Source organism: Pezoporus occidentalis, unplaced genomic scaffold, assembly GCF_034315485.1.
Source record: "Pezoporus occidentalis ecotype Australia unplaced genomic scaffold, CSIRO_AGI_Poc_V1 ctg98, whole genome shotgun sequence".
Classification (NCBI taxonomy): Eukaryota; Metazoa; Chordata; class Aves; order Psittaciformes; family Psittacidae; genus Pezoporus; species Pezoporus occidentalis.
The window spans coordinates 582,623-597,444 of NW_026916347.1; the positions used below are offsets into that span (position 1 = coordinate 582,623).

Here is a 14,822-nt window from a genome sequence, read left to right on the forward strand (position 1 = left end):
ATACTGTGTTATGTAATGATACTCCTTTGAATAGACTTACGGGCTTGACTGGGACAACATATTCAGGTAATATTGCTTGCCAGCATCTTTGCGCTTCAGGACTGTTTATCTTCTTTAACTCCATTCCTTAACTCCTACTCCTAAACTTTTCTCAGGACACAGGGTCTTATTCTTGTCCTTGTGTTATGACACTCATCATTCCATGCTCTTCTCAGCCTGGAGAAGAGAAGGCTGCATGAAGACCTCATAGCAGCCTTCCAGTATCTGAAGGGGGCCTACAAGGATGCTGGGGATGGTCTCTTCATTAGGGAATGTAGTGACAGGACAAGGGGTAACAGGTTAAAACTTAAACAGGGGAAGTTTAGATTGGATATAAGAAGGAAATTCTTTCCTGTTAGGGTGGTGAGGCACTGGAATGGGTTGCCCAGGGAGGTTGTGAATGCTCCATCCCTGGCAGTATTCAAGGTCAGGTTGGACAGAGCCTTGGGTGACATGGTTTAGTGTGAGGTGTCCCTGCCCATGGCAGCGTGGTTGAAACTAGGTGATCTTAAGGTCCTTTCCAAACCTAACTATTCTATGATTCTGTGATTTCATGATCATTAAACTGAGGAGCAGAAAAGAGGCTTGGGAATTGCAGGTCTGGATGTACCCAACCTGTCTTTCTCCAGTCAAAGTTATCACTTCTGGTATTCCTAAAAAATCAAGGACTAGAGCCCCACTGCACAAGCAATGCACAATACACAACAAAAATATACTCCTGGTCTTGAAGGACATTTCTCTCATCTTGGGACAAAGAACCCATTTCTGTATTCACAGACATATGTCACTGCTTGGCTGAAAGGTGACAGAAATACCTAGGGAGCAGAGCCATCAGCATTACAAGGGGAAGTTTCCATACCTCTGTTCATTCAGCTGCTAATCACTGCATATTCCTTCCCTTTGCAAAACCTGCCAGCTACGTTTTTTTCCAGCAGTTTCTTTCCTTCTCTCCATATCTAAGTTCACAGTGCCTATCCTCCAGCTCCAGCGGCTGATTTACATACAAAAGGGTGATCAGCTGTGGGAAGAACAGTCTAGCAGACCAAATACTAAGTGACATTAAGTGGCATCTAAATGACATTACTTCGATTCTCTGCTGAGCTACAGGCTGCAGTGTGACCACACACACAGTAATTAATTCCTGCCTCAGCTGCCCAGCTGTAAAATGGGCATGGTTCTGTGTTCCTGGGGAGTCCTGTGTTAGTTTGAGGCCAAAGTAAGTAATGCCTGAGCAAGGCTGAGAGTGTGGTGGTGGGATCCATTCAAACGTGTCCTGAGAAAGCTGCTAGAAAGGCAGTTACTCTGAGAGAGAAGAACTGTATTGTGTCTTGTTTGTGTTTCAGAGGCATGCTCTTACATGACACAAGACCTGCATAGGGACCCTCAGGTTATATTAACTTCTGCTTTTATACTGTTCATCCCTGTCCATTGGGGTCAGAACATGCACACCGTCCAGTAGAAGGTAGAACTGCAGACTGACTTCTTAGCACAGTGAAGGTCCAGGCATACAAATCAATACAGGGAGATACAGCAACATCAGAAAAGCTTTCATGGCTCCTATGGTAATTTATAGTTTAGTCAGAGAGAGAAAAGCATACTTTAAAGAAGAAAGTGATCCTGTCTCACTGAGCGCAGCTGCTCACACTAATATAATTCTCACTCTCCTCATGATGGTGTAAATCCAGCATTGGTCTGTTAAAGTCAACATGAAAAAATTATTTTTCAACATATATTCTTCATGTACTTGAACAAAATAAAGTCATCAGTGTAGCATCAAGTCACCGTTACACCAGAAACTGTAAATGCTCTGTGAAAGGCATATACCTTGTAGCTTTAAAGAATCAGATTCTTTCCTGGTTGGGCTGATGTAAGTCACAGATCATCTTGTTTGAGTCAGGGTGAACCCTGACAGGCTGAATATAGTCTGACTCAAGATACAGAATTGTATGAAAAGGAAGGGAACAACAAGGAGACCACAGAGGCTTAGTAAAAGCTCTTGTCATCTTCTCTCATGGCTGCATACAAAACACCTACCTCAACTTTGACTCTCTCCCAACCCAAAAATAGACCTTGAGTATCCCTTGCAGGACCTTTACCTCTGGATCAGAGGCTTTTTCTGCCAAGCAGCAATGTGGACATACTGGCCCTTTTTCTTCAAAGAGCAATTTCATCCATCCTTGAACAGAGACCTGTGGAGCAGCTTGTGCTCTCATGCCCCAGTATGTTTCTCAAGTGGTAAATGCGCATCAGACACAGAGAGCAGTGGGGTCTCCACTGACACCAAACACGTCACTGAGCTGCCAGTGCAATGAGAACTGGGGAGAGCTGCTGGTCTAGGATCAGATGTCAAGGAGAAGTGGCAGAAGGTGAGAAGTGCCAGGAATACTGCTTCCCAGCTGGCTCTGGAAACAGTTTATGCCTGTGTCTGTCTGCACTCAGATCAAAACCTCCCTGAATTATTCAGATGCTCTTTGAAAACTCTCATCATGCAGAAAGTGAAGGCAGCTTGGCTCTACCTGGTGGAAAACAAGCACTTGTTGTAAGCTCCAGGGCCAAACCAAGGTTCCCCTGCTCACACAAAGACAGCAGCTCCTGCCACCTTTGTTGCAGTTCTCTCTTCTTGTTACACCAGCCTCTTATATACAGGCCTTGAACATGTGGGCCTTCAGACCTTACAGGCTTCAGTAGGTACTTTGCGTCTAATAGGGCCCTTCCTTGCAGTCCTGCACTGATGCATTGCTACTGCCTTCCCCAGTATTCTGGATATGTGAAAGTAGGTGTACTTAGGAATAACTTATGGCAAACCCACCTGGATGGTATGGAGTGATTCCAGCTGTTATCAGTGGTAAGAAGATTTGGTTCAGCCTAAAAGAATCAAATAGATTCCACAATTTGAGACTTTCAGAACTATGAGGGCACTGTGCTGAGTGCTCTTTTGGTTGAGGTGATGGGGCCCCAGCACTGCTCCCCACACTAAGAGCAGGGGCACACAGCAGCTGAGAAGTAAAAAGTGGCTTGAGAAGCATTAAGTGAGGCAGGGTCAGAGCTCTCTGCTGTTCTTGAGCTACCTAGTATCTTCCTCTTCTGGGGGATGAGTCCAGCAACCCCTGTGTTGGAAGAGCTGTTTAGGTATCATTGGTAGATGCAGCTGTCTTACAAGGAGAGACTGCTTAACAATCTTCATGCCACTTTCTGCGTATTAAGCCCTCTGCATATCCAAGGCTAGGATTACTCAGTCCAACATTATTAATTGTGATGCCTTTGTAATCTCTTAGTTTTTTTCTTTTAAATGCCAGCACCAGGAGACAAATTATTACGTTAAAAAGTAACTTTCGTTTTTAGAATGGTGCTTTATTCGCCATGTGGCTGGGAAGGTGAAAGGATTAAAAAGGAGAAGGAAACCCTCAGTTATCCTTGTAATTTTTTTTTGCTGAGATTTTAAGGCTGTCTTCTGAATTGTTAAACACTTGCAGCCAGCAGCCCCCATCACTAGAGAGTTTGTCAACCAAATCCCACTTTTTGTCCTTTGCAGTTGGCTAACAGCCTAGAGATTTACAGAGTGAGGCTGCAAGAAAAGGTAGCAGCAGCAGTAGTGTTTATGATAGTCCATATTGCTCTCCTAGAATCACATGATGTTTTGCCCTGCTTGTCTGTACCGGTTGTATTGCAAGGCCTGTGTCTAACTGCAGATGGTGGTGGTCTGTACCCACTGAAATGCCCCAGGCCCTCCCTCATAAATCATCATCAGCTGCATCATGGAATAACTCCGCAGTAGACAGTGAAGTCATTTGACACTTTCACAGTAGGACTGATGACCTGTTGCATTCTAGCTTAGGCAGAGAAGTTGCCACATATTGGCAGAAGAAGATGCTTTGAGGAAAATGTGTGCTTTAGAGAGAAAGCAATTATAAGGCATGATGTCTACGGTAGAGGTGGAGCACAAGGACGTGGTAACTGAGGTATTCACCCTACAGAGTGAGCAATTTGAGGGCAAAGCACTGAACAAACTTGTAATACCAGAATTTTCAATGAGAAACTTAACATGAGCCAGCAGTGTGTGCTCGCAGCTCAGAAAGCCAACCGTATCCTGGGCTGCATCAAAAGGAGTGTGACCAGCAGGTCGAAGGAGGTGATCCTGCCCCTCTACTCTGCTCTCGTGAGACCTCACTTGGGGTATTGTGTGCAGTTCTGGTGTCCTCAACATAAAAAGGACATGGAACTGTTGGAACAAGTCCAGAGAAGGGCCACAAGGATGATCAGGGGACTGGAGCACCTCCTGTATGAAGACAGGCTGAGGAAGTTGGGGCTGTTCAGCCTGGAGAAGAGAAGGCTGCGTGGAGAACTCATAGCAGCCTTCCAGTATCTGAAGGGGGGCTATAGAGATGCTGGGGAGGGACTCTTCATTAGGGACTGTAGTGATAGGACAAGGGGTAATGGGTTAAAACTTAAACAGGGGAAGTTTAGATTGGATATAAGAAGGAAATTCTTTCCTGTGGGGGTGGTGAGGCACTGGAATGGGTTGCCCAGGGAAGTTGTGAATGCTCCGTCCCTGGCAGTGTTCAAGGTCAGGTTGGATAGAGCCTTGGGTGACATGGTTTAGTGTGAGGTGTCCCTGTCCATGGCAGGGGGGTTGGAACTAGATGATTGTGAGGTCCTTTCCAACCCTAACTGTTCTATGATTCTACGATTCTAATACAGGGTGCTCCTGTAATGGGAGTGTCTCTTGGGCTGGGCAAATGGAAACCCAAAATATCCTTTCATTCCACAGAGTGTGTTTTACCTATCTTGTCTATCTTAGACAATAAAGGAGATTAGCATCTCCCTAAGAAAGTCTGTCCCAAGACAAAAGTAAATTTTTTACCTAATTATTATTGGTTCCTCCACTATAAAACTATTTCATATCTGATTTCTCCTGTCGTGCCTGCTCTTTGAAGGGGTAGGTTATTTTTGACACCAAGTAGGAACACTTAAAAATATATATTTATCTGTTATTTTGGTTATTTATAGTGTCACTACAATATCTGAGTGACCTCAGCATTACTTTTGGGTTTTTGGCATTCACAGTTCCTGTTACAAGGAAGTTACAATCTAGTGAAAAATACATTAATCAAACGTTCCATTCTGATTGTTGGCTGTAACTTGAGTGAATTAGGTTATAATATGATCCCTATTCTGAATATCTCAGATACAAGGTTCTTAAAGGCCAACAAATGACAATTGTATACCTAAGTTTCACTTTGTAAATTCATTGTTATCCCCATCACTTTTCAGATGAAACACAGCAATTAAATGAACAGAATGAGCTGGGATCTCTGGGGTTATTGAATCTAGGTTTTTTCCATGACAAAATGACTTGGTTTGGTTTTTTTTTCTGACTAATACTCTATTGTAATGATGACAAAAAGTGAAGGGAGTGGTTGCTATTTCTGCATGCATGCTAATACATTGGAGGCAATTACCAAAGCATCAGTGGTAAAGATCACTGCAGACTGTACATCCTGTAGATCAGCTAAACCCACCTTTGTTGGTGTTCATTACTTGTCAGATGATACTCTTCCTCTTCTCACGTAAAACTAAGGAAGAGAAGACATTTTTCACCTAAATTTCTCCATGAAACATTGGTTGCTAGTAAGAATCTCATGTGACTTAAACAGTCTTTCATCAACTGAGTTCCTGTATCTTCTGTAACACACTAAGACTTATCAGTTACTGAATAAACACTGAAAGAGTGGAGCCATAAATAGAGATAAATACATAAATAGAGATTTTCACTGGATCAGGTGTTTGCTTCCTGGCTTTTGTTGTTCAAGATATGCTGTTTGGAGATATTGCTGGGTCTTGAGGACAAAATAGGTATCTTCCCCTGGCTTGTGTAAAACATTTCTTTTTTAGAGCAAATGGCAGTTATTCCAGTTTGTCAGCTGACCCATGCTGCTATAAGGTAGTTGTGGAGTTATGATCTTGGAAGGTTGCCTCTGGGATAGGGATGGGTGCAAGGGGGCAGTCTAGGGTATCCCTCTAAGATGTTCTCCAGGCTTTGGAAAAATCTGACTGGTAGCGCCAAATCAGGAGGATACATTTTATAGTTTATGGCATTAACCTAATCTAATGTGCCATCTGATGTGCTGAAGGGTCTATGTGAACTGCTAGGTCTGTTCTCCTCTCTGTGTTCTGTGACAGGCAGGGAAGGGATTCCTTGCCTCTTTAAAGCTGACTGTGGTGGAATTAGGAGAGGTAAAAGCAACAGCTGTTTTCCAAGATGGAACTGCAGTGTATTCTGTAAAAGGATAGTGTTATTCTGTAAAAGGATAGAATTATTATTTCTGTTACAACCATTCTAGGAGCAGTCCTCACGGCAGAATCTGGCATTGCCTGGTGCAGTACTCACATGCTAGAGAAAGATGGTCCTGCCCTTAGCTTACAAATACGAGTCAAGAAGCAATGGCTAGCATGGACAGCTGAGGGAATACAGTGAGGAGCAATGAGATGCTATTGATCAGCAGGATAGGCAGTACTCATAATACCATCAGCAGCGTAACTGCTGTCAGGTTTTTGCAGGCATCATGGCTAAGGAGAATTTGAAGGAGGATAATGAGGAAGCTTTGCAAATGAAATCTCCAGGCTCCCACCACCTCTGCTCCAGAGCTGGATGGCAGCAGGATAATGGTTTGCCTCCCACTTCTGACTGCTGTTGTGTCCCTGCCTGCCACTTCCGACTCTCACTGAGGGCACAGTGGTGCTTGTGCAAACTTCCTTCTAGCCTGTATAGTGTCAGGATGGCAGGAGATGGAACAAGGATAAGGCCTGGCCCTCTATCCCACATGCTGTGGGATCTCTTCCAGTGACAAGAAGTTAAGTTGATGAGTCTGTATGGAGACAGTGAAGTGACCCCCGTGCTGCTCCACATAATTAATAAATAAAGCACTGGGGGAGTTTTTGCCATGCTGGCTGCTATGACAGGGCTGTCTACGGTGCACTTAAGCATTAAATGACCAATTTCTGTCAGACTAACTTCCCAAGCCTCTCTCTCTCTCTCTCTCACTCTCTCACTCACAAAGCCAGCTTCCTCGCTCCCTGCACTTGGAGTTTTTCAGCAACTGATGGCTCCTGGTTCATTTCTGTAGAATTAATTGGTCCCTGAATGAATTCTGTTGACAGGGCAATTTATCATGTGTTTGGGTTGACAGTGTTGGATACCGGGAAAGGGGGGGAGTGGTGTCTGAGTGGGATGAGGGGAGATGGACAGGGTGGGGGTGGGTGGGAGGATGAAGAAGAGGAGTAGAAGAAAGGGGAGGTAGAGGAGGAGATTGCTTAAAAAAATAAAATGAAGGAGAGAGGAAAAATTCTGTTCCTCTTTGGCTCCCTCAGGTCCAACTCAGTGTGATGTTTAATGCTCAAGAGGGATGAGGAGAAGTGGAGATGAAGGGAGTGCCACTTGTCTCATGATGAGAGTCAGGATGCTGCTTTTCCACAGTTTGCACCATGGCTTGGGAGAAAAAAAAAAAAGAGGAAAAAAAAGAAACCCAACCAAACAACCAAAACCCCCCAAAAGAGCCAACAGTAAAAGGTAGTAGTTATCTGGTGTCTCTGGCACTCAGCCAGAAGCCTTCGTATGCAATGTCCACATCTCCTTCTCCATCATGCTAAAGTGCGTGGGAAGTGAGGGACAAATCTGGCTAACCCTCAAAATGCTGATATGTGCCCCAAATACTGTTTCAGTAGGTATTAAGTGGTGTCCAGCACCTCACAATGTGTTAGTATCTGCCATTGTGTCTACTAGTCAAGGACAGCCAAGAAGGGATCACATCTTATAAAACAACATCAGTGATTTGGGTTCCCAGTTCCCCTCAGTATGGGTCAGAAGGAGGTCCCTGGTCCCATATGTTCCTTTGGTGATCTCACCTCATCAAAGACAACATTTCACATCATCCAAGATAGGGACAATGAGGGACTTCCCAAAATAATTAAAAGTATATTGTAATTGCATGTCATTTAAATGTCATGACTCTGGTGTATGGATTCAGTTTCTAGTCAGTGCAACCTAGGTGATCATTGCTGCACTATGGATAACATTAAAACCAGCCAAAGCCAGAAAGAAACTCAGTTTGAATGAAACAAAAGTGTTTGAATAAAGATTAAATAAATTCTTAAATTGATGCCTTTTCCAGGAAACTTTGAGTGACCTAAAGAAGTGTACTAAAGACTTGATCAGAGGGAGGTATGTCTGTGAAATGTTGGTGGCATCCATGTGTAGAGGGTAGTCTTCATCAGTATCTTTTCACCTGTGTCCTCTCCCAGCCTTCCCTACACTGTGAGTGCAATATTCTGGACTACTCAATGCTGAGATCAGTGGAAGAGTTGCTAGTAGGTTTCCTCCTTGATGATGGCTTGGCTTCGCGAGCGAAGATTTGGGAAGGGCTTTAACCACGCTCACTACAAGCACGATGACCAAGGGCATGTGGGATATCCGAATCTGGTTGGAAAAAAAGGCTGCTTAGGCAATCAGGAAGTGTCCAACCATGACTGTCAACTCCTGAGCTAACTCGAGCTACCCATGCGCTGGTCCCCCCACATGCAGCGTTGGATCTGCAGCTTCCCATGCACCTTGTCCCCTGCAGTTTCCACCCTCGCCCGTCCATACAGACAAGTGAGAGTGAGCCCTTCCAGCCTGCGCAGTGGATTTGTTAGGTGAGGAGCAGCTTGCGCAGAACTGGCCCCTCCCTTTACACCTGAGGTTTAACTGCCATGGCCTAGTTAGCTAGGATGGTGACAGCAAAGTCCACAGGTCGTAGGTTTTGTAAGAGTGTTCTCCTCTTTGATGGAAGACCGTACAAGGCTAGGCGAGCTCCAGCAGCCCAGGTTTGAAGATAGGAGTTTTCCTTCTCCTATGAGGAAGGCCTGTCATCACTAACGAAGATTCAGGAAGACCTTTACCCGTGCATTCTGAACAAGACTGTCAACTCCTAGGTCAATCACAAGCGACCGATGACACAATAGCACAAGTGTCTAGGCGGGTTCTTAGAGGCGTTCAGTCATAAGCCCGCAGATGGTAACCTCATGCCAGTGGCTCCTCAGCCAAATGCATGCACCAGGGGCCTGAACCTGCGGTTCCTCTCGTACTGAGCAGGATTACTATTGCAACAACACATCATCAGTAGGGTTAAACTAACCTGTCTCACAACGTTATCTCACTGGGAACAACATTAAGTCAGGGCTTGGCACTCCTGAAATTACCATCCTGAGCCTTTAGCTGCAGGCTAGCAGGAGCTGCCTTTGTTTCTCGGAGCCCTATGGCTCAGTTTTCCAGCATTCAGTCATCATCTTTGTCTTAGGACCGAAGGTGTTATCAATCCAGTTGACAAAATGAGTGTCCATATCGTAAACAGTCTGGAGGCAGAACTGAATTTTAGTAGCAAAACCCACGCTAGAGGTGGTGAAACACAAGTAATGTGGTGGTAGATGGTTTCTCTCTTAGTTTGTTCAGTCAGATACAATGCAAATGTAAATATAATTCTCACCAGGTAAAAAATTGTGCAACTGAGCACAGGGGAGACTGACTGCTTCTTTAGGGTTGTCTTTCTTGGTTTTACCCTGGGTTCGGTGAAACTTCTAGCCTGAATCCTACCTGAGAACATCTGAGCATCAGATCTTCTGGAGTGCTAAAATGGAGCAGGTAGGGTGAGGAGATGTAGGAAATAGGGAACTGGCACAATCAAACTGCAGAGGATTTGTGAGAGACTATTTTTTAGGGCCACTAAGTTTACTGGTTTACTGCCAACTAGAAAGCCAGTTGAAGTTATTGCACTAAGAGTGAGTGTACAGGAAGTGACAACCAAGTAAAGCCATACTGGATAGAGGGAAAATTAATTTTCATACACTTTTATTTTCCTTCTTTTCATATGATCACTCCAAGGAAATGGTGGAAGCAGCTTCTTTTCAAGGCTTTTGTAACAGTTTTCCATTGTAGTTACTCAGCTCAATAAATCTGTACTGCAGGGGTTCAAACCTAGAAATATTCCCACCGGAGATGAGCAGATATAAATAACAGTTGTGACTTGAAGTAGGGTGTTTAAGAAGGAAACATGAGTGTTGCAGTTTTTTTATGTGGGATCCTAAAATGTAAGTTATTTGAGTGAGAGGACCTGCTCTTTGCTGTAGTTTAAGACAACAAAAGTTTTTTTTAAGTTGTAGCTTAAACAACAAAATGTGTATAGGAACTGACATACACAAATTGCCAATGGTGGCAATAATAACTGAGCAGTGATTTTGTTGCATGTAAGTCATGCAAACAGAGCTTAATCAGAAAACTTGAAAGAAGTGTGTGGTGCTTGGAAAGGACCAGCCTGAGCTGGGCGCATCTTTGGATGCTGGTTATGATCCCACAGAACAGAAACATTGTTGATTGCTAATGAGAAGGTGCTTACATAAGAGTTAAGTGTCTTTTTATAAAAAGAGGGCCTCCACACAGACATGAAGCCTAAATATATGTTATGAAGGGTTTTTTTCCTCATTAAAAATAAGATCAGTAGTATTATAATTTATAAATATGAATCAAAAGTAAGAACATACAGTTTGGTAGCAAAAGTTCTGCAACACGATATACGAAGATATGATAGGTTTCAGCAGCTGTAAGTTGACAGTAGGTAAATGCAACCAGAAATAATGCACATATTTCCAACAGTGCAAGTAGTCACCTGCCAAAGTATTTTAGCTGGGTTCACTGTATTTACTAGTACTTGGTAGCAAATGTTCCTCAGTAACAGGTTCCCCCAGCTCAATCCCAGCTATTGGACCTGTAGCAGTAATTCAAAGCAGCCTATGGGTAGCCTGTGTCAGAGGGCAGACAAGATGATCACAGTGCACTAGGAGTCTCCTTCAGGGTAGCTGTGGCAATGAACTTGAAAACTGCTGTCTTAAAAGTCAATGCCTAATTCCAATTTCACTTACGCACTGTTTACATAAGTGTAACTTTTGACTTCAGACTTCTGCTTGACAGTAGTGGATACAGAAGGCAAATCAAACTTCTGAGAAAAATGGTTATGATCAAATTGACCCGAGCCAGTCAGGTGAACATGACATAGGACACAATAATGGAGTAAATGGGCATATTTTCACTTGTGTCAATGAACCTTTGGGACAGAAACACAAGCATTTTTATTAAAAAAATCCTTAAAAAGGGAAGAGAGAGTAAACCCTGAAACAATACAAATCTTCCTGCATTGTGAAATGGAGATGAAAAACTCCTGTAGTTGAAAAGGCAATGAAAAGTGAAGTCTGCATGAAATAGTGGAGACAAAATGGACCAAAATAAACTCCAAGCCGGTTACATTCAGAACTAACCAGGGTATAATAGGTAACTAATGTGGCAAGACAGATGACTTAAACATTATTCAATATGCAACTCCTGCAGCAGTGGCTGTGATTAGAAATGTAGGCCAGAGTTGCAGACTGAGTTTCCGCACTTTGAATGCTAAATCTGTGGATTTAGGAATATAGGACTTGTGAGACTGGGCACAGCTCATATTTTGTCTGGTATACCATCTTGAGCAGTAGACTCAACATATTCTTAAGAGGGAGGCAGAACTGTGCAGTGGGTAAGCACAGGAAGCACCTGCAGCTTGTTAGGAGCTCAAGTAATCTGCAGGTTGGCTTAATCCCATTAATGTTCATATCTTTCCAGAATGCTTGTTGAATGATCATAACTCTGGATAATTTTTTAATACATATAAAACTTTTTAGTCTTCTCTGGAATCTTCCTAACTCCCTGTGGTTACAAATTCAGTTGGTCAAAATACAAAATGTTGGGGAAGAATTTTAATAACCTTTGAATTTGCTGCTTTGTAATGTAATCAAATGTCATCTTTTTCTTGTGTTCTTGTGACCTGCAGGGTCTGGTTCTGCAAAGGAAGCCTCTGGCTTGCCTTCTGGGGAGTGTTCAAGAGCCATTTTGATGAATTCCAATTAAGAGTCTTCCTGACACCAGGGGATGTAGAGGTCAAAGAATGCATTTAGCAGCTCAGCAACAGACCACATGGAGGACAGATAAAGGTAAGAAAATGACATAATTGTAAAACAGAACAGAGAAGTCCAGAAGACATGAAAGGGATTTGAATTTGGAAGGATCTTCGAGTGAATGGTACTATTAAGAATTCTGCCTGGAGCCCAAAAGAACTTGATAAAAATCCTTGTATACTTAGGGTTCTAATAGTGATGATAATGCTTTGCCTCATTATGTAGTGATTAATCTGAATTGGAAGTTTACCGAAAGTTGTAGATGGTCTGATCAGAAACAAGAGCTTTCTGTAGTCGTGTGAGACTTTAAAGAACTATTGTGGTTGTTTGAAGATAGAGATCCCTGCATGCCTTCTGTGTGCTTCTGATTCCTGTTGAAGCTGTGGGAAGTCTGTTGCTCCTAAAGATCCCAATGGAGGCGTTCTAAGAGACACCACCAGTGTCTGATCTTGGGAGAGAAGCAGGAGTCCTCAATATGTTGCTACAGGTGGCACTAGTCTTTAACCAAGTCTGGCTATGTAGAAGGAAATTCAGGGGACTAACCTCCCAGCCAAGTGGATAATCAGTCATAAGCAGAACTGACATATTCTCACTGATATTTGTACATCTCTTGTCTTTAGCAGGGCACAAGTAACCTGTCATACCAATATTGTAGGATTAACTGAGCTAGATACATGTTGCTTAAAAAACACACATGGAGTTCTGTGCATATGGAATCAAATAGTCCATTCTTGACTTCTCTGTATTCTGAGTGGCTGCGCAAGGGAAGAGATATATCAACAATTTTGCTTTTCCTGTGTTACAGCCCTTGTAGTTCAGAGATGACACAAACCTAGCACCTTCACTGATGTATGACTCACTCAGAAGGAAGGACTCCAAAAAGCCTTGTCTCCTTTCCTCCTAGTCAGCTTTGAATGGAACACAAAAATGATGAAGGCCAGCCCTGTGATATACCCACATAAGCATCTGCCTTCCCCCGCCACATCCTTCACCATGGGTCTCAAATGTTCTGCTGTCTCTCTCTCTTCTAGGGGTGCAGCTGATGTTTGTGCTCATTCTTGGTTTGTGAAGGCACACAAGACAGTATTGGAGATATCAGTAAAGGTGTGCAAAGTTTCCAGAATCAAAGTCTGTTCTGAGTTCCCTTTAGTTTTGTTTCCATTGTCTCTCCCCTGCTTTTGGCGGGAACGTCTCATGTGGCCCCTTCACTCAGAGTGGGATTTTCCGGGAAGTCAGAGAAGCTGTCTCCAAGGAGAAGAAATGTTTGACATCACCAGGATGTTTCCCAGGAGTGGTACTTTGTGGCCTTCACAAAAAAAATATGTTTTGCTGTTTACAGTTTACTTTGTGGTAGCTCTTTGAGACCTCTGGTGTGTGCCAGGAGCCCACTACATCACCTGCTGTGCAAACACAAAGCAGTAAGAGAATTCCTGCTACAGACAATAATAACCTTCATCTAGTGAGAGTGATCACCTGGTACAGACAGAAGGGGGAGCACAGTGGAATAGTTGGAGCACAGGGTATAATTTAAGTTCCTGCTGCTTTATAGTAAAACTTAAAAAAAAAGTTGGATGGCCAGTATGTATCCTAGCTGGTAGAAGAGCAGGGGAAGATTTTTTCCTCATGGACTTCCAAAGGAAATGTAAGGTAAAACAAATTCATTAATTAAAGCTGAGGTGTGATTAGACACATCTGAAGCAGTTGTTGTTACAAACATTTTCAGAAAAGCTCAATGTGTAATGGAGAGCTGAGAGTCCCAAACACTTCTCAAAGTCTCCTGGTCAAAATACTGAGCTGTATATATGGACATGCTTAGTTCACATTTGGAGCCATTTGAGGAGCTGGTCACAACTGTAGAAACTGAGCCTTTGGAATATTCTGACAAGTGTGAACCCAAATAACGAAAGATTATGCGGTTCAGAATACTGGCCAGGTACTTAAGGTCAATGGGCAGTGAATCCTCGAAGTAGAGTGCTGGGGTAGCAATAAATCACGGAAGGAAATCTCACTCCACTCCTGAGTGCTTCTGCAACAAGCACAGAGGTTCATGAACTGGGGAAGTGCTGGTCATTTGGAAAAGTTGTGGTGTTTGGTTAGATCCCTGAATTTGGGTTACATTTCACATAGCTGCTTTTGGGAATCTTGTCCAAGTATCTCCCTATAGTAATCACTTTATGGCCCTTCTTTGGGTTATCAGTGTGCTTCTGTGAGCTACCTGTTAGCACTTTCTTTCCATTATGTAACATCCTAGAGTTTCTCTATTTTCTGACAGCGTTTTCCAGCTCTTTTGCTTAGACATTCTGTATGTTATGTGTATGTATTCCCCTGCCAGAAAAGGATGCAGCAAGTAGAAAACCTGTGCTGAAGATTCATTATCTTTTGTTTCATTTACTTTCTGAAGAATCTGGCAAACTTTTTGAAGCACGTCAGTGAGGTGGGTCTGAGCAGCCACCTCTTGTCTCTTCCCAGAATGTGATTGCTTTCCAGCATGCTTCTCCTAATCGGGCTAATTGGTCATGTTCCCCTTTGCTTGTATTCATACCTGCATAAGAAGGAGGATCCAGTGTGATGGCATGGCTGGTGAGATTTGTGTGTCATTCCCTTTCTGCCAATGATGAGGTAAGCAGCATTGAATGACTCGCATTGTCTAGTGCTCTCTGCTTTGTCTAATGAAAAGTAGGTTGGTCAGGACAGGAATGATGTCTTACTTTGTACAGTATATAACACACAAGAGTCATTGTCTCAGTATCTCTAGGTGATGTTGTAACATG

At 43.2% G+C, this 14,822-nt stretch overlaps 1 long non-coding RNA gene across 1 annotated transcript in view; it reads left to right on the top strand.

Annotated features, from left to right (window-relative positions):
* Nucleotides 1–14,822, top strand: part of LOC134157633 (uncharacterized) — a 146,769-nt gene that overhangs the window by 44,245 nt on the left and 87,702 nt on the right. The window contains exon 2 of the long non-coding RNA XR_009962396.1: nt 11,928–12,087. This is a non-coding gene — a long non-coding RNA (uncharacterized LOC134157633). The remainder of the gene's footprint in view (nt 1–11,927; nt 12,088–14,822) is intronic.